The following is a 21,464-nucleotide window of genomic DNA, read 5'->3' as shown; positions in this document are numbered from 1 at the left end:
GTGCTGCGCTTACTGCGCCGCAGGATGCCAATTCGCGTCTTTGCATTGACTTAACATGTAAATCACTCGCGCTTGCCGCCTCTATCGCGTCTGGTGTAAACCCTGCATTAGACTGTTCATACTGTTTTGATTCTCTGGTTAATGTGACATCACACTGATAAAACCCTGCCCACCGCTACTGAAAGTACTGACTGTCCTGCATTACCATAGTTTCTACCCTCAGCAAGTTGAATGCTGTCCGCCATATCTGAATAGTGAGTACAGATTGTATTCACAGGAATCAGATCTATTTTATCTGTAAGGACTCACTGTCACTTTTGGTAAGGGAATGAGGATTTAAAGGTACATACACAAAAACAGAGCATTTTTGCTCCCACCCAAATATTGGCGTTTTGGACACGCTATAAAAATGATCTGTGGGGTATTTTGATCTAAAACTTCACAGACACATTCTGGGCACACCTGAGACTTATATTACATCTTGTAAAAATGGATAAGTGCCCTTTAATTCTTGAAGGAGACACCTAAGTCAAATTTGATTTGGGCTTTTGACCACAAAGAAGCCAATTATTTCAACATAAACAAGAACAGGCTAAAAACTGCATAAGTGTCATACACTAGTAATAAAACACAATATCCTACACCCTCAGAAAAATAGTACAAAAGCTGTCATTGGGACAGTACCCTTTACAAAAAAATGTCCTAAAATGAACCATTAGGGTACCAATATGTACTTTAACAGTCGGCCTACAAGTATGCACCCTTTAAATACAAATGTGTAATTTTTTAAAGAGTGCAACCCCAGTGACAGCTTTTGTACCCTTTTTTTTCTAAGAGGGTAGCATTATGAAGCTGATATTTATTTTTACTAACCAAGTGTAGGTGATGATCTTTATGTATTAAACGTGACTAGAATTTAGCAATTATTCCTGTCCGTCTCTCTGTCTCCCTTATTCGTCGCACATACACACACAACACACGGCCGTCTGTGAGGATGACGTCACTTGTGAAACTTTGGTGTGCCACATCGGAGTCCACCCACGTTGTTCGTATATGGCACAGGTGGCCAGCACCCAACAGATTTCACCAACCAGCTGAGTCACAAACACTTTCTCACTGGTTCTGTGTATCGAGCATAATAAATTATACCCAGGGGTGAAGAAATATAAATATTTAGCTAGTTATTAAATGAAAGTATACACTTGTCCTCTCTTAAACTCTTTATTGAAGCATCTTGCTTACAGTCCTTAAGTCTTTTTAAAAACTGCAGCCCTACTCATTTTTTACAGCAAGTGCAAAAAATTCTGGTAAATAAATACATTGGTAAAGACTTTACAATAAGTTTTTATTTGTTAATATTAGGAAATGCCCTGGCTAACATTAACTAACAATAAGCAATAACATTTATAGTTTTTATCATTTATTAATATAGTTACTGCCAACACAATTGCTTATGTTAGTTCATTTTGTATAGAAGGTATTTTTGGGCTTTTTAAAATTAATTAATTAAATGATAAAATAAAATAAAAAATATATCCCAAATTTGAAAATTAAATGCTAAAATAAAAATTAAAACATTAATTTAAAAAGCTGATTTCTTGAGCATGGTGCTATAACAAGTTATGGGTTTGATTCCCAAAAAATGCACCTGCTCATACAGAATGCACTCTTGTTCTGAATTAAAGCACCTGTCAAATGAATACATCCTTCAATTCTTTATTCTATAATACATCTTTGATATACTTTGATGTTTAAAAGAACAGGAATTATATAAGTGACACTTTTTATCAATATGATCTTTTCTCTAACATTTTCTCTTAGATGAAAATGTCAGTGTTAGACAAGAATTTGTAGGATAACTCAATTAGACGTGACAAAATGACACAACATTCCAAAATAACAGTCATTTGGGGCCATTTATGCAGACCTTTGTCCTTATCTGTATTTTCTCTTTATAATGAGGATACACGAAGTAATAACACCATTGAAGATAATTTTAAGAAAATATAATGCTCCTTTGAACACAGGCTGTGGCACCCAAAAGGGCAGATTTGATGGCGAGGTTGCTTGTGTGCTACAGAATACAATTTTGATATCAAAAGTGCTTTGTGAATATAATCATCAGCCCCATAGAAAAGACATTGTATAAAAAAGGAATAAAAATGTATAGCAATTACGCATGACTACATGGAAGTTAATAAAAAGAAGTAGGAGCTTTATACCAAAAAATGGGTTGACTTCATCCACAAAGCTTATAAAAATACTTTATCTATCTATAATGAAATTGTTGAAACCTATTTTATTTAATGTCAATGACTCAGCTAAGTGGAAATTTAATTTACTACCTTCAGTAATTGTTCACATTGCTTACATTCATATTGCATTGTTTGGGAAACATGTTGGTTCTCACAAATGCGGGACTTGAGTGTTAATAGACGGACAGGTTTGTTTGCTGCATTCCTGATTGTTTCCTAATGAAAAGCAACACAAATAAGAAAGCAATTAACAGAAAGTCAAACGACAATGATGTAATACTAGCTCACTCACTGACCAGCCCATGATTGATGACCAAAACGAATAACCAACAGCTTTAAAAGTCAAAATGTGAAAGGAACTACAGTTTTACTAATCTAAAAGAGATTGAATAGAACCAGATGTCACACACACCGCAATTACACCCATGCAGTAATGTTAGTAAGCTTCATTATAGATGCCTTTATAGCAACAGACCCTGCAGCTGTAATTAAAGGAGACTTTGTCAAAAAAGAGGAGTATTTTGCAGCTGCTCCTTTGTGCCATAACGGGTCCCAAACCCATTGTTTATTTATTTAAAAATAAAACATTTCAGTAGATTTCATGATAATATCATTAGTTCTTTTGGCCACAATAAATACATAGTTAAAGTTTGATATCATGACAGCCCTATTTCCAGTATACACTTTTTAAGTCTTAAGTAACTAACTCTCTAACTTAACCTATAACTAAATGCCAATGCAAATGATGGCACAGTAGGGGTTTTCAAACTTTATGATGGCAATGATCCGCAAATATAATCAAACTTATACATTTAAACATTTAGGGGTGGTTTCCTGGACAGGGATTAGCTTAAAGAGACACTCTCCACTACTTAAAGAAACACTTTCCAGCTCCACTAGAGTTAAATATTTGATTCATACCGTTTTGGAATCTGTTCAGCCGATCTCCAGGTCTGGCGCTAGCACTTTTAGCACAATCCATTGAATCTGATTAGACTATTTAGCATCGTGCTCAAAAATAACCAAAGAGTTTCAATATTTTTTCTATTTAAAACTTCTGCAGTTACATCGTGTACTAAGACGGACGGAAAATTTAAAGATGCGATTTTCTAGTTAATGGCGCAATGAAGAGTCAAATTTGAAATAGGAAAAATATCTAAACTTTTTGGTTATTTTTGAGCCAATGCTAAATGGTCTAATTAGATTCAATGGATTGTGCTAAGCTATGCTAAAAGTTGTATCGACAGACCCGGAGATCGACTGAATGGATTCCAAAAAGGTAAGAATCAAATGTTTAACTCTAGGGGAGAAAAAAGTGGAATGGCCCCCATAAGACAGGATTTTTAAGTCATTTTAAAGAGCAGCTATGATTTTTACATTACCAATGTACAAATTAGCTGACCAATCAGGGACACACCTGTTTTCAGATTCATGAGTTTTGTACAAAATCAGAGCATGTAAGGAAAGTAAGATATCTGAAGCTACACAAATGTACGGTATGTGGAAAATGACATGTTTTTAACCATAAACCACACAAACACATTGCACTATATCAAATACACAATAAAGTTTTTTTTTAGCAATGAAATAGGTGCACTTTAAAAGCATAACTTATAAAAAACACTACTGGTGTGCATCTTGAGACACAACACTAGCACTGATATATTTTAAGATATGTCAGAGCAAGATGTTTTTGATCAAGACAACACTAACCTTTAAGTTAGTCTGGGACTAGGCTTAAACCCTCTCCTGGAAATTATCCCTTAATCTCTGTTAAATAAATAGTAATTTTGATATTATAAAGATCCAAATTATTTGCTATATAACAGATGTTTATCATTTTTAAAAGACCTGTATTCACTCTTTAAAAAATGCTAAAAGGGTTCATTGGAACGATGTCTATAAGACCTAAGTTTGTCCTTAAAGAAACTTCTTTCTTATCTTTTAATCTTTAAAAACACAAAAATGTGTGTCTGCAACAGAAAAAATTCTAATGTTCTTTATGGAACCGAATTAGACTACACAAGAAACCTTTGAAGGACCTTTGTTTTGAGACGAGTGTTGTTAGCACAGTGAAGAGACAGCACGCAACAGCGCAGTTTCTGCTGCTGAACTAGAGCACATCTACCTGAGCGAGAGAGAGAGATAAAGAGAGATAAAGAGAGACGAGGCTAAAGAGAGAGAGAGAGAGAGAGAGAGAGAGAGAGAGAGAGAGAGAGAGAGAGAGAGAGAGAGAGAGAGAGAGAGAGAGAGAGAGAGAGAGAGAGAGATCCTCGTGCGCTCTGAGTGCTGGTTTCTGGGTTGGGTAGAGAGAAGCGCGGAAAAGCGGAATATTGCCCGAGATTATCCACGAGCTCAAACATCAGGAGACCCTCAAGAGAGGCATCAACAGTCGAAAACACACCATTTATAAAGGTTTTTCTCGGAAATTATCCGGTAAGTCTCCGTGGTTACGTTAATTCATGGCAACTGCACCTTCTTGTCTAGATTTGTATGTTGTATTTCAAAGACGCGGCGAGTTTTTTTCTGACAGAGATGCACCTGTGGCTTGGCGCATAACAAAAGCTGGCGGGCAACTTTGAGTGATTTCGCGCCACAATTATTAATGCTAGTATTGAAATCTAGCCTATATTTGCAAGTTTCTTCAACTTCCGCAAGGAAAATAATTCAGTCAGTTGGACGTAGCAACTACGCAGCAACTACGTATACGTATGTGTTCTTTCTTTCTTCATTCTTTCTTTTAATCTGTTTTTGCGTTTTGTGTTTTGTAAGGAAGCATTTAGTAAGGAAGCATTGCCATTCATTCATTTATCTCATCAGCAGCTTTAAATGCAATAAAGTTAAATAATTTATTGAATGTTAAACGAATGTTAATTAGTGCTGTTTGTTTTAGCTCTTCTGTTTGCTTGATGATTAAAATGCAGTATTTAATTTTGTTTGTATTCTAATTGGCAACATTTGGACATCTGTCATTTGTTTTAACCAAGTAAAGCTTATTTCCCTGGGCAGACATACAGTATATAAACACTTTATTTTTGTCGGTTGCATAACGTTCCACCTGTATGTATCCCAATGCTGGCACATTATGGAATTAACTTAATTCTACTCATTAACATGCTGGTATGACTCATTAGTTGGTCTAATTGACAATACGTGCTTTTCAACAGAGGAGGCTACAGAGGCTGAACTTTTTGAAGCTAAATGAAAAAAAACAACTGCTTTTATATCTTAGTAAATTGTGCCCCTTTTTTCTTAAAAGCACATATTTAAGCTCTACTTTTTATTCATTAAAACAGCTTAAATAAATGATTAAGATATTGAGATTGCATAAAAGATGTAATGTTGAAGACCAATTTGAATACATGTGGCACAAAAAAAGTGTATAGTCTTACAGGCTGCATACATACATAAACATAATTGCATACTGCTACTTTCCACAGAAAATCATTTCAACGCGTATTTGTAATGACAGCCCATGGATAAGAATAAAATACATATGCAAGTGCGCAACTGTCATTGTAAATGTCCTCCAAAAAAGGCCCCTATTTGTGGTTTGTCTACGCATCTTATGACCTACAATTATGTTTTAAGGATAAGCGCCCTCTAGCTGCCAGGAGCTTATGATGATATACAGTTACATTTTAAGGTTATTTGCCTTATCCCTCAGATAAAGATGAATTTAATTCTCTGCATTTGTTTGTGAAGAAATTAGTTAATAATCATTGGTTTTAAGTATATTTTCGAGCACCCAACCCTACCTTCAACCCAAACCTTTTTTAACCATAACACAACTAGCAAATAAAAAAACACTCACTGGTATTTATTGCATACAAAGAACTTAACGTACGCAGTCAGTTGTCACTCAAACAAACCGAACATTACTGTGATGTCTCTGTGGCCCTTTTTTGAACATTATCTGTCATTCTTTGTATTAATGAACTTGTGGTTAGATATGAGACTAATAATAATAATGTTGTAGTCAACAAATACAATAGTTTTTACTCAACCTGAAAATTTCCTTTTAAAGGGGTCATATTATGATTTTTTTTTAAAGATGTAAAATAAATCTTTGGTGTCCCCAGAGTGCATACGTGAAGTTTTAACCCAAAATACCCCACAGATAATTTATAATAGCATGTAGGGCTGGTCCGAATATAATTTTTTGAGCTTTGGTAGTAATCAACAACGAATATTCAAAGCTTCGGAGGGAGTGGGCTGAACATATTCTTCTCTTTAATACGCATGTGTTGCTACGGACTCAAGGGAGTAAGGTGTCGCATTTTGATGTAATATGGACACGCGATACGTTCAGAATTAGTAAACTTTTAATAAAGTACACAACCGTGTGAGCAGCTTCTTCTTCATCTTCTTCTTGTGGTGTTTGGTAGCTGTTGCAAACTAATCTCTTCGTGCCACGGCACCACCTATAGAGTGGGAGCTCAAAGCGCACTTCCTGCTTGGCAATCTCTGTATTAACGCAAATATTCAAATTTCAAAATTGAAATTCGAATGCCGACCCACTAAACAAATATTCGAATAATCAAATAATCTGGTTATGTTAAATAATCTGGCATGTTAAAATTGCTACTTTGTAGGTGCAAGCAAAAATGTGTCATTTTTGGGTGTGTGAAATGCAAACACTGATCATAATTGTGCTATCATTTTTTTTCTATCTTTCTCTGTGCACTAAATGGCAGTGACGTGGTTGGATAATGCAGATTGACCTTGCTACCTACGTCACAAAACAGGCAAAATCTGAACTACCTACTTTTTCTCATGCTTGCAGAGTATGGTTTACCAAAACAACGTTACTAGGTTGTCTTTCTCATGTTTTCTAGGTTGACAGAAGCTCTGGGGACCCAATTATAGCACTTAAACAAGGAAAAAAGTCAGATTTTCATGCTATGACCCCTTTAATGCTCCCAGACTGCAATTTATAGGTTACAATATTGTTTAAGAGGCCATTATTTCTTAGGTAAAAGTAGTTTTTTTCAATATTGTGCTTATGTTCAATGCACTATTACTCATAAAAACAAAAGAAAATAGTATGACGTTTGATTCTTCTGTGTCTGTATAGTTGTCTGATATACTGTACTGTAGGTCCGTTGTATCAACCCCACTGTTTTCGAAAGAGTTTATCAAAGGAAAAACAAGCAGCACTTTTGCATTTGATGGAGCTGATGATGTTTAGAGCCTCAGTAGATAGAAGAGCAGAATTGGCCTTGCTCTCTGTGGCTCTTATAAAAGATGAGCACAAAGAACCCGGACACTGTGTTTGTGTCTGTATGTGTGTGTGAATGCAACCCACGGGCTAAAAACACCACCCACCACCTCTGTTCAAAAACACCTTCCTGTTCTCCAGAGCTCTTAACAGGGCCCGTCATCCCTTTATATAACATAACACCTGGCCCACCTCCACCCTCAGTCGACACCCGCACTGTACCAGAGGTGATAAATAGGAGCACAATGCCCTTCTTCAAAACAATACACCTGTCAGTCCCCAAGACTTGGGTGGGTTTAATCAAGCGGGACCTTTCTATCTTTACACAGTAGCAAACTGGTGATTAGACCTGTTTCAGACTGGTTGCCAAAAATATAACCAGACCCAGAAGTGATTAGCTGATAAGAGTGTTTTTGAATGAGCTCTTACAACAGAATTTGGGAAGAGGCGAATGCAATTATTCTCAAGTGCTTGTTGTGGAAACATTACAAAATGACAAAAGCAAACCTTAAGCTTTACAGTAGGGTCCTGTATGGGAACACAGCTGTCATGCTTGTCAATAATCCATTATTGTTAAGTTACAACATTTAATAATATGTCTAAATGTACTAGTTTAAATAAAAATAGCCCTAATCAAGATTAAAGGGATAGTTCTTCCAAAAATCTAAAGTTTAGTTTCATGTGCTCACGTGAAACTTTCATGTGCTCACGTGAAACCTTCATGTGCAGAATTTTTTTTTAAAGTTTAGTTTCGTGTGCTCACGTGAAACTATCGCATGTTCACGTGAAACTTTTGCTTTCAAGTGCGCACGCGATAGTTTCGCGTGAGCACGCGATAGCTTCACGTGCTCGCGCAATAACTTCACGTGAGCACGCGAAACTAAACTTTAAAAAAAAATTCTGCACATGAAGGTTTCACATGAGCACATGAAAGTTTCACGTGAGCACATGAAACTAAACTTTATTTAATCTTTGCTCCATGTCCACTTAGGGGCTCCGTACAAATTCGCTTAAAGGTGCAGTGTGTAAATTTTAGCAGCATCTTGTGGTGAGATTGCGAATTGCAACCAATGGCTTAGCCCACTGCTCAACCCTCGCTTTTGAAACGCATAGAGAAGCTACCGTAGCTGCCACCGGAAAAACATGTCATCGTCGGAGACAAAAATGTTTGTCCGTTAAGGGCTTCTGTAGAAACGTGGTGGCACAAAATGGTGACTTCCACGTAAGGAAACCCTCATGCATGTAGATAAAAACATCTCATTTTAAGGTAATGAAAACATAACAATTCTTTAAAAATGGTGTTTATACTCCCATGAAAATGTAGTTTTTTATATTATATTGCATTTCTGTCAAGAGATCCTTTTAACAATTACACACTGCACCTTTAAATTTGATATTTTTTGTCTAAAAACTAGACTTATTTTCCTAGGTCATTTGCTCATCAAGATAATACATCTTTACTTAAGATTTTTTTGATATTTTTGCTGAAAACAAAGACCAAAATACTGAGTAGAAAAAGTCATTTTTGTAGTGTGGGACTCACAACGGAGCAGAAAAAGTTTGGATGCTTCTCTTCTGCAAATATCAAGCAACAAGGCGACAGCCAGTCATTGTGAAAAGTAGGCAAGCCAAGATTTTAACGTATGTTTCCGTCTGTTTGTGGAACTGTTGGATTACTGAGCTAAACTCATGTCTCATACTTTAAATGTGTGTTTTATTCAGGGCTGTCCTGACAATTTGCTGAATTGTTTAGCCGTTTGAACTTCATGTGAAAAATAGCGCCAATGAAGTTAAAAGAAGACAAGGAAACGCAATCAGGGTGGAAACATTATTTTGGAAGGCGTGCTATACATTAAATGAATTAACACGCCCCAAAGGAAAAGCTTTTCAGCATTGCCAGCGGCACTAAGCAGCGCAGTAGACATGCAGACTGTGAATTTGATGCTTCTCTTGAGAAGGGATGTTATGATGCTTTTACAGTAAGCTATGAAAGCTAATACTCAAAAAGATGCCATAGAATAAAATAGAGCAACATCTTTGCCTTTATAGTCTGTTGGAATCCAGAAGCTATTGCTTTTCCCTCCTTTTTTGTTGCCTGGGTAACGGTGTTATCATGAGGCGGGTGCTTGTTGTTAAGTGATCCACCCTCAATGTTTTTCGGTGGAAACATGCCCAGAACAGCCGGGAAATGAAGTTAATTGAGCAGCACTCAGTGCAATGCAGTGGCAAATCTCATTTCTCACAGTCTGTAAAGGGCATTTTATGAACATCATGGGGTGCACAAAACTTACTAAAACACACGCACAGACAAGCCCTGTCTTTATAATGTTTCTTTAAAATCTTCTACCGCTAAACTATTGTACCCATGAGAAAGAAAAATCACAGATGAAGACTCTTTTATTTTTCCTAGACACCAACGAGATTAAATTAAGAGAAAATAAAAACTTTTGGTTAAGTCTCTAGCAGCTCAGATATTTCTCCTGAGAAATGAGCCATCACTACAGAGCAATTCCATACAAATGTCAACCATAAAAATGTTTTTAGCAAAAGTTTTAACCATACTGATATCTCAGATGTCAATCAGTGGATTTCCATCCAAACGTGAAACGAATGTTTACAAAATTCGCAAAAAAGAATAACAAAAAATGCGAAATTAGGTGCATTTCCATCAAGGTGTTAGAGCAAATGACGGTGGTATTGGTAACCTAGTAACCAACAGTAAATAAAACAAAGCATGCAGAGAAAATGGAGCCAGGACTGCATTTAGTTGCGATTGGGCAAGTTAGACATTTAATAGCAGTGCAGCTTGTAATTGCCAAACTGAATGCTGTGCAAGAAGGAATGCAGCATTTTTGATGCAGGCACTAGCAGCAAGGGCATTTTGAGCCCCATATATGGGAAAGACAAAGTCAGCTAATACAGCTAGAAGATCACGTGGGTTTAATGATCGCTGCGTCAGATTTTATTCTGCCCATTATTCGCATTTACTCTTTTTTGCATAAGTCAAAAACCACCTAAAGCGAGCGTAAAAACTTTTTTGTGAATTAAGGGATTTTTTCGATCAGTCATGCAATCTAAAAAATCCAGCTAAGACCAGCACAAGCTGGAAGCTGGTTTTAGCTGGTTTAAGGTGGCAGCAGCTGGTTTAAGATGCCTGGCAAAGCTGGTGGGTCAGCTGGTCTTCCAGCTAGACCATCTTTAAAAGTGACCAAAACACAGATAGACTAACTGTTTATTGCTGTTTTTCAGTGGGGATCAATGACGTTTCGGTTTAAAGGCGGGGTGCAAGATCTTTGAAAGCCAATGTTGACATTTGAAATCACCTACACAAACGCGCCACTACCCCAATAGAATCTGGACCTTCTTTTGATAGACCCGCTCCACACATACCCAACCCAGGCAACAATGTCGTTTAGTAGACACGCCCCTTACTGCTGATTGACTACAAGTGTGTTGCCACACTTTTCACCAAAGTTTAATGCCTTCCAGAAAATGTTCTTCTTTACATATATAAACATACAATATACTAAATGAAAGAACGGACCCTCTGCTTTCAAACAAAAAAAACTGTTTTATCCTACCTTTAGTGGTTCTTTTGTAATCAGATTTTGAATATGGGTAGGTTTCTGCAAAAACACCACATTTTGAGCAAAAAGCAGAGATAATTCCATTTTTGTGACGGACTTTTCATAGAGATCCCATTCAGAGCGATCTTTAAAACAGACACGGACATGCAGCCGCTTGCCATAGGGCAATACTTCCGGTTTTAAAAAGTTGCGGAAAGAGATATCTCGTCAATGGCGGTGAAAGAGTTAAAGAGCAAATAGCATATATTTTTTATTTTTATAAGAAGACCCATACGTACTCCATTCGTTAGGTGTTATTGCTTCTGGTTTGTGCATTTAAATCCCCACGAAGTATGTTGTCTCCTAAAAACTTGCGTCCTTTTTTGTCAAATCCATACCACATGTATATTGTCCTTATCTTAAATAAAAAGCATGAGTGTAGACTGAAATTTTTCTGGTGTCTGGACTAGGGTTGTGCCGACGATATCGACGATAGTCATATGGCCGATAGCGGACTTTTTTCAAATAGTTGGCAATATTTTTTTATTATTATCATGACATGTGCATTGTGTGCTTTTTTTGCATAAGAGGGTTTGTGGGCTTCACTTTGCGTAAGACAGCTTGTAACGCGTACAGAACGGATTCATTTTTCACTCACCTGGACTTGTAATGTGCGCATCTTAAGTCCAATTTATGGTTGTGTGTAAGGTCTACGCCGTAGCTACGCCATAAGTTATCCATAGCCTCTGCGTAGCCTGACGTGCACCTCACAAAAATTTGAACAACGCGTCAGTTCTACGCGGACCGCAAGCATTAAGATTGGTTCACTAGAACCCCTCCCATCAGGTAAAAAAACCTGCGTCATAGGTTTTTCCGTTTGCGATGGTGAGAACAAAGATGGACCAAGTTGAGGAGTGATTTAGCTGAAACTGTAACATAAGTCGCTGTATATTTACTTCCATCATTGTTGGTCTTCTCAAAACATACACAACAAACAGCTGTTTCTTCTTCGTTTGTGGGTTAAACTGGCCAAGCTGCTTCTTCATTGACGGTCGCGCTGCTACTGTGGTATTGTGGTACGCTGGATACTGCCTACCAGTGGTCTGCATGCGTGTTTGCATGTCAATGCAGACGACGACACAGAAGTATATATACAAACCGATGTGTATCCTACGCAATTGCCGCTACGCCGTAGGACGTACGCACAACTACAATGAGCCCTTTAGACTCTTGCTCCTGGCATGGACTCCTCCAACCACCTGAACTTGTAATGCGCATGACTCAGACTCTGCCTCATACATGGTCTTGTAATATGTGCGGCTCTGCCACTTCCTTGCACTAGAGATGCTGTTAGGCATGCAGTGGTTTAAAACTCGCGAGTTTGTTTTTCCCGCTCCCTGGCACCAGGAAATTTCAGAGCGCCTGCCTGGGCTTTAATGACGCACTTGAAATAATGGCATCAGTTTAAAGAAAGTTGAAGTCCTGACAATGTTGCCCTTAGAGTAAATCAGCTTCTTTTTTGTCAACCAATCAAATGCCTTGTCATAAATTAGTTAAAAATTTATAATGAGTAAATAAATGAGTAAACTATTGCTCCGCCCCCGATACTATTGTGTATCGGCGATCTCACAGGGTGACGACGGGACGATCTAACAATGGGGCTTATCGCCCAACACTCAGGGGTGAGGAAAATATAAACAGATGGTTTAATACATTGGTTAAAAAAAACTATATTTTAACTTTTAAATAAAAATGTCACATCCATAATACTGGAATTGCCAAGTCTCCAAGTCCTTTAATATTTTTAACCCTACCTTTCATCCATCTGACAATAATTCACTTAGTTCCATTAGACTTTATTCTCTATCAATTCCCTGCTGAAAAAACAGCATCAAACTAGCATGGGAATTATGCTGGTTTGATGCTGGTATGATGCTGGTTTATCTGGTGCTGATGCTGGTATTGGTGCTGGTTTAACTGCTGTTCACTAGCAAACCAGCACCAAAACACAACATATGTTGGTCTTGCTGGTTTTCCAGCAGGGTTATCAGATATCTGCTCCTATTTTGTTTGCACAATAGATATTGATTCATCCTTCAACTGTCTTTCATTAATCACAGATATAAATTTAGGATTTTTGTCATAATCCCAGGAGCTCATTGTAACCAGTATGCCAAATTTCAGAATAGAGTACTAGTGATGTGCATTGCCACAAAATAAACAATTGCTCTCCTTTAAAACCCAACTACTGCTGGCTCTAAAGCAACCACACCACTGTACTATACTGCATTTGGTACATGTATGACAGTAACCAAGGCAACAAACAACATAAGGAACAGAATGGAAAGATTAGTCGACTGGGTGTGAGGCAGATTTAGAGTCCGTAATACACACAACGTTTCTCCAATTAGCCATCCCTCATAGAGACCGGCCAAGTCTTTTTGGGGAAGGTACTGACTGCACCAGCTTGTTGCATTGTGAAGGCACTGGTCAGGTAAGCTTTAATCTTTGAATGTGTGCTCTTTAATGTTGCACGTCGAGTTTAAGAAACATTTTTGTGTCACATTAAATGTGACCCATAACCATAACATTAAAGAAGTCCAGATGTGTGTTGTAGTTTGGATAAAGAGATGCTTATTGAAATGCGGTGAGGTCTAGCGTTATATACTGTACGTATAGCAGAATTCTACTCGGTGTAACATCAGACGGAGTTGTTTCGTGTCTTGGTGCGCTACTAAGCCATCTGGCTCGACTGTTTCAGCACAGCTTGATAAGATTCACCCTTTGAAGAGACCTAAGGCTCGTGCTGTCTGCCAGGCCTACGGTGGACATCTACAGACCTCTTCTCAAAAACACTGGAGAAATGCGGATGCATTGTGCATTATATGATACAGTGAAAAATAAGATGTGACATGTTTTGACATTTTTTCCCGATGGAACATAAGATTTATTAACAAAATGTCAAATCTGTTTTCCGATATGACGACAATGGATGTCATTGGTGCGTCATTGGTGGTCTCATTCAATTTTTCTATGTAATAAAAAAGATGGCACATCAGGATTTAACCCAAATACCCTTTGCAGCCAAAACAAACTGTACCACTAGACAAACACATCTGACACAGAAATACATTTAAATATGGAAATCACACCGTAAACAAACATTTTAAGGCATGCATCTTTGCTTAAAACAGCCCGCAGTTAGTTTAGATATTTAAGAAAGGTATCATTTGAGAAGTTATTGTAAAAAAGTAATAATAAAAATAAATAAATAAAAGTAGCAAAGTACAAAAACTCATTTTCTCGATGGTTTTTACTGCTCCTGACTGATGGTTAACTGTAGAGGATTGACAGTTTAGGCACAATCACTAAAGCATGTACAGTACCATTCATGTTTCATGTTAGTGTGGAAAATGTCTCACAGCTGAGCTATACTTTCCATTTCTACTTTTTTGAAACAGTAAAAATGTTGAATGTATTAAGAAATCATTCTGACAAGACACAGTTGAAGCTGTCTAGAATAAACACAGAAAAAAGAGACAGAGCATTATTTTTCAAAAAAAAAAAAAAGGATATTTAATAATCAGTAAAAAATGAACCTCAAATGCAGGTGTATTTGTCCTCCTTTAAGGCACAATATGAATGGATATAGTTGTTTTCTCTGCACAACAAATCATACTGTATCATCCTAAAGAATTGTGAATGGTAAATAACACTAGTGCTTTCTTGCCGTGGTAAAACCGGTAAATAAGTAATTGTGTTGTGAGCTTACTGTAAATAAGAAGAATGTTATGGACTGAATATAGATTAGCTGGGGCCATACAGGTTTTCTTCAAATGTAATTCTCCTCCTGCATTATGTAAATTATTAGGGTCTTCGTCTAATGTAATAACCTCATTTGAGTATAATGTCACATCAGGAAAGTTAGCTTGAATAGTCTCAAATCTTCCTTAATGCCTGTCATTAGTCCAAAGATCTTAATGGGATAGTCCATTGATAGAACAATATGACTTTGGCACCCACAAAAACAACAATGCGTCTTCCTCATTTCTATTACTGTATTTAGACATCCTGTTTTTCATGATCTGATATTAAAAGTGCATTGTGCACTTTTAGGAGGATCTCTTGATCGAAATGCAAAATAATATACAGAACTAAAGTGTATAAAGACCTTACAAAATGAACTGTATTGTCTTTAGAATCAGCCATTTTTATCTACATACACCATCTGTCCCGTTACATGGAAGACAGCATTCGTGCCATCATGTTAGTCCTAAATGGACAAACTGTTCTAGAGATCGTGTTTTGTCACTACGTTGTCTCAGACGATGATATGCTTGTCCTGTAGTGGCTACCGTAGCTTCCCTATTCGTTGAAAAAATGTCATATGCATAAAGTTACTAAAAAATGCAATATGCAGTATGATAACGCTTTAAGTTTAAAATTGATTTTATTTAAATAGTGAAAATTATTTAATCGACATACCACGTTCTTTCTGGAAAAAAAAGCATGTTTACAACTTATGAAAGTGTACAGCCGTGTATTGCACATGGGGCCCTATCTTGCACCCAGCGCAATTGACTTTGTCAGTGATGCATGTATCATTCGTATTTTGCACCGGCGCACAGCAGGTTTTTCCCTCCACAGACGCACGTCGGCAAACTAGGGAATGAACTTGCGCTCCCTGGGCGGTTCAGCGCAAAAAAGGAGGGGTGTTCCGGCGCAAACAATCCCTGATGCTATTTTGCAGTTTCAAAAAACAATTGCGCCACTGAACAGAAAAAACTAGTCTAAAGTCAATAGCGCGTTGCCGTTGCGCGTTGTTCATTATGCTATTTTAAGGGCGCATGCTTGACCATAATGTATAGCGTGCACAACGCACACACACTTTTCTTATCTAATCTACACAGATGCAACAGTTATTTTTGCAAATCATAAATTGTTACAATAAAAAATATTAACACATGAGATAAGGGAAATCATTGTGGTGAGCATTGTTGTGATAGTTTTTATTTATCAACGCTGATTTGGGCGGGTTTCTCCCATTCCCATACAAAACAACTTCTCTGTCTTTGACTGCTCTTACAAGAACGTGGGTCTCCTCGGCTGTGAACCGCTCCTGGCGTGCGCCTGGTAAATCCGTCATAATAATAGCAACCCGCCATGGAACTTGCGCACTTTCGTTTAAAGGGAATGTTGGATGACGTTCTGATTGGTTTATTTGACGTTACGCCCAAACCACACCTATGAATAATGGACCTACTTCAGACCAACCCCTTATTGATTTGCACCCGGCGCAAGAGTTATTTCTCCGGCCGGGAAAATAGCAACAGCACCCAAGATCCGCCCACAATGTCACTTGCGCTTTGCGCTTCGCACTTGCGTTTCAGATCGTTAAAATAGGGCCCTTAGTGTTAAATTCGTCAGATGAGACGAGACTAAATATGACTAAAATTGATAAGGACATTTGGCACAAGACTAAATTAAAAATAGGTGACAAAATTAACACTATTTGCACTGCAGAACACAAACACAAATCTGACAATGTAATTTCCACAAATACACTGTAAAAATAATATGCAGGATTTAGTTAAAAATATAGTGCATCCTTTTAAAATCCACATTTTTAAGTAAGTTTTACTTATTGGGTGATTCTCACGAAATTAGACTTATGAGGTGTCATGAAACATTTTGATAAAAAAAGTAAATGCAAAGTAAGAGTATCAAAATAAGAAGCATACAGTTACAAACATCTCTTCATGTATTATTTTGCACACGATTTCAAATGACATCATAAAAACCAATTTTGTTGTTTTTTCCACATTTAAGGGAAAATTTTTCATTACCGCAATGTGTCCATAAGTGGACTTGGGTTCTTTGACATGGAAATATGTATAATAAAAAAATCTAAAAAATAAAAAGCTTGTTATACTCTAAACATTTACAGCAAAGAAACATGTGGTATTTGGTGATCATTGGTAAATGTAGAAAAAATAATAAAGAATATAAATGTGTCCAAGACCAATTTTGTCATCCTCCGCAACAATTTTCAATCATTGTTTAAGCCCTCAAGGAACTAACATTTTCAAAAAAAAAATGTTAGAAGGGACATAATTGACTGTGACACTCAAGATGGCTACCAGATAAGCAGTTCTTATTTTTTCTCTCCAGATAAAAGTTGAAACTTTTTAGTTCTCATTACCCAAACATGAGTTTGTAAATGCATATATTTAATGTAAAATCATGTTGTGGTAATGATCATTTTTTTGATAATGATAATCTAAAAAATTTAAATAATTCTATAGGAAATATTTTTTAATCCTCTAAAAATAATGGTTATAGTAAGACCTTAATCTTATATGTGCAAAAAAAAGGGCTCAAGGGCTTTTTAAAAATCATTGGACACATTCTAAATCTGGATTTCGTGAGAATCACCCACTTGCATAAATTATTTAAAATTCCACGTGAAGCTTGCTTAATAAATGGATGCAAAAATGATGCACTATATTTTTAAGTAAATCCAGTCTTATTTTTTCAGATGCCTAAGATTTCCTAAGAAAACATTATTACTTGTTGGTCATCTAACACACATTAGAGCATGTGCATGCACACACAAACACATATCCCAAGTAACACCTGCCAGTTTCTCTGCTATCTGCATCGACCTAAAACTTCAACTACACATAACTTTTTTTAAGTATTTACATAATTCAGTTATTGCAAACTATTGCATAATACTGTAAATATCACGGTATGCAAACCCCCCCCCCCCCCAAACACACAGACAATATACCTATGATTTGATATGTTGTGTGGATGTCAATTCACTGTAAAAAGCTGATATAGTTATTTTTAATAACCATCCATTTCCAATGTCACATTTTGAAGGTGAGCAAGCATTCTGTGAAAATTATAGTTTTCTGGCCCCACTGATGTAACATAATGTATTCAAGTTTATTATTTCGTCTTAAAGTGACTTGATGTCCCTGCTTATACATTATTTGTCTTTCATACTGTATGACTGTAGACCAAATCCCTTGATACAAAACAAGCTTCAGCTTTTGTTGCCAGTACATATTTGTAATGCACTGCATGCCAAATGCTGTGGTTGTGCCAATAAGAGGAACAATAACACGATGTACCATCAATTAGTCTACTAAGTACCCATTTCTAAAAATAAACTTTTACATATGAATGTGTTTTGATAATAAATATTGTGCCTCTCCATTTGTTGACTCATTTAATTGATGTGATGTATTTTCAATTGTTTGATTGCAGCGAGAGAGCAATGTTTTATAGATAAGAGTAAAATCAAACATTTGTTTTTGCTGATGCCGGCTTGATGGGCAATTTGGAGCAGCAAATGCTGAAATGGCACTTTGCTAATTGAACCTCATAATGAAATGATAGCACAAATTGTAACAGCAAAGGCATTAATGTTCTCTCGCTTCATAGATGATGCAAATCTGGCTTTCTTGTTTTGCATGTGGATATATTTACTTAGCGGTTTAAGAATTTTGGCTTTCCAGAAATTAAGATTGTATTGCTCAAATGCTGCTCGATTACGGCTGTATGTCCGCCAAAGCGTTTTTTTGTTGTTGTTTACTATGGAAATGCCTCAGTTTTTTTTTAAAGCTGGCAGCTGGCAAGATGCAGAGCGTTTGCTGTTTTTTTTACCAGTCCCCGATAGTTAAAACATTTTCAAAATATGGGAAAACACCGGGCTCGTCTATGTCACTTTTTGCTCAGCCATCCGATCACATCGTGCATCGTACAGTGACTGATAAACAAACCAGAAATATAATAGCAGAATAATTTCATAGAAAAACGTCAGCAACGCAATGGTCGGCATATAAAAAAGTTCCTGGCGTTTTCAACCGCATTTAAACACTTTGGTGGTAACAGGGCCTTTCTCGCTCAGCCTCATCTCATGGGATTTTTTTGCGTATTTTACGAGTTGGCTAATTATACAAAAACATTCGATTATCAAAAAAAAAAAAAAACACTAACGAACCCTTAAGCCCAATTTATAGTCGTCCGTAAGCTACGCCGTAAGCTAGTTTATCCGTGGCCTGTGCGTAGCTTTGTGTAGCCTGACGTGCACTTCGCAAAATTTTTAACAACGCGTCAGTTCTACGCAGACCACAAGCGCTGTGATTGGTCCACCAGAACCCCTCCGTCAGGTAAAAAAAAGCTGCGTCATAGGTATTTCCGTTTGCGACTGTGAAAACAAAGATGGGCCAAGTTAAGGAGTGATTTAACTCAAACTGCAACAAAAGTCGCTGTTTATTTACTTCCATCACTGCTGGTCTTCTCAAATCATACACACCAAGTTGCTGTTTCTTCTTCGTTGTTGGGTTAACTTGCCAAGTTGTGGCTTCATTGACATTTGCGCTGCTACTGTGGTTACACGCGTGGATACTGCCTCCTAGGAGTCTGCGTGGGACAAAAGAAAACCGACGCGGAACCTACGAAAATAAATACCTTCCGGTAGCGCCGCCATCTTAGTCGCGTCCGCATTCAGGATGAGAGCTTACGCAGCCTACGGAGGCTACTCTGCTGCTGCTCTGTGCCCCCGCCCCTTTGAATTTGTCATACGTCACTAAGAAAAGTGCGTACACTACGCTAATACTCTCTCCTGAGTACAGAGGAGTCTAAGATGGCGGCGCTACCGGAAGGTATTTATTTTCGTTAATAAAGTTTTAAATATGGATATTTCTACAACAACACCGCACGGATTACCCTCAGAAGACCTTTGTGTATCATCCTGGAGCCGTTTGGATTTAATTTGTGAAGGATGGACGCACTTTTTTTGGACTTGAAGGTCGTGGACTATGGGTGGACCCCGTAACATTACATTTAATCAACTGAAAGATCTAAAAAAAATTTATACAATATCCGAAATTTTTTTTGTCTGAAAAACAATAGACATATGCAACTCGGACAGCTTGGGGGTGAGTAAATCATGGGTTTAATATCATTTTTGGCCGAACTATCCCTTTAACCTCAACGTCACAGGGGCAAAAGAAAATCATTCAAAAATGTAAGAATGTGGTCGTACGAATTTATATAAATAAGCCACTTTGTAAAATACATATGAATTGCCATGAGTTAGCAGTGTCTCAGTTATGTTTCCGAGTATCAACTTTGCCTCAGATTTTCACCTAAAATCGTTTTGGAAAAATAGGAATGCATGGATGTTTTGGCTTTCGGAATTTGATGGTATTACGTTCATAATTTTTTAACTCTAGAACTAAAGAAGACACTTAAAATTTGAGATTTGTAGAAAATGGTCAAGTAGTCACAAACTTCCCTACTTGATTTATTCAACTTGGATCATTTCTATCTAGTAAAAATATTTGAAATATAAAAGCGTTTTGTGTTTTGCTCATCAGGCGGATACGAATGTAAATGTAAAATCACTGGTCATTAAGCGATGCCAAATCTTACTTGATGTAAAACTGAAGAGTCGGCTTTAGTTAGGAACCTTTAAGCTTTACAGCATGTTTTATAGAAAAGCTGAGTGACAGCATATGTACATGCGGCTGGCAGCTCAGCAGAGAAAAGCCAAACAATGCCTAAGGCTTCAAACTGAATGTTCATCTTTGCAGAGCGCAGACATCTACCACAGCAGCACTTGCGTACACACACATACTGAAGCAGAAGTGCATAATTTATCACAAACAAGGTAAAGGGGTTATATTGCATCTGTTGATTTCTAAACTATAAAGCATAAATAGAGAATAGTGAATTTTAATCCTTAAAAGATTGAGACGGTTTTCTTCTATCTTTGTGCTGATGAAAGATAAAGTAACTGATAATATTTCTAGGTATTAGTGAGATCACAACTGTGGTATAAAATGTCAAATCCACTAGACTTCTCAATATTGAGCCAGAGATAACCTTTGTCCACCTTATACCTGGGGTAACAGGTGCTCAGTAAGGAGGGGTTTTACATCTGGATATTTCCAATGTGTCCTTGAACTGTTCCTTTTTCCAAATATAAATTGGCTAGTAGGAAAAGAGAGGTTTCCACCTAATGGTAGGTGACCATAAATTACAGGTTGGCACTGGTTTTATACATCCTGCACTAATGTACAGTGAATGTCCCTTTTTGTAAATGTAACATTTCTGAATATTTTCCTTATTTATTGTATTGTACCAGTTTATCAAGACAAATTACTGGTATGCAAATGTACTTGGCAATGAAGGTGATTTTGATTCAATAAGTCTGTATTTGTTGACAGTAGTTAATTCATTATCTAATGAATTAACAATGAACAACACTTCTGCAGCATTTATTCATCTTAGTTCATGTTAAGTTTAGCATTTACTAATATATTTTTAAAATCAAAAGTTGTTAACATGAGTTACAATGAACTAACATGATCAACTGGCATTAACTAACGTATATACTATATT

General features: G+C 37.0%; 1 protein-coding gene across 2 annotated transcripts in view; it reads left to right on the top strand.

The window, feature by feature from the left end:
• The first annotated feature begins 4,521 nt into the window (after positions 1-4,521).
• Positions 4,522-21,464, top strand: part of camkva (CaM kinase-like vesicle-associated a) — a 39,643-nt gene continuing 22,700 nt past the window's right edge. The window contains exon 1 of one of the 2 annotated variants that reach the window (XM_065279836.2): positions 4,522-4,691. The gene's annotated coding sequence lies outside the window, so the exon portion shown is untranslated. Of the gene's footprint in view, positions 4,692-13,411; positions 13,537-21,464 lie in introns of those variants that run through there. The other variant, XM_065279837.2, reaches the window with a different exon arrangement.

The sequence above is a fragment of the Paramisgurnus dabryanus genome, chromosome 7 (assembly GCF_030506205.2).
Source record: "Paramisgurnus dabryanus chromosome 7, PD_genome_1.1, whole genome shotgun sequence".
Taxonomy (NCBI): Eukaryota; Metazoa; Chordata; class Actinopteri; order Cypriniformes; family Cobitidae; genus Paramisgurnus; species Paramisgurnus dabryanus.
This window is presented reverse-complemented; position numbering and strand designations above follow the sequence as displayed.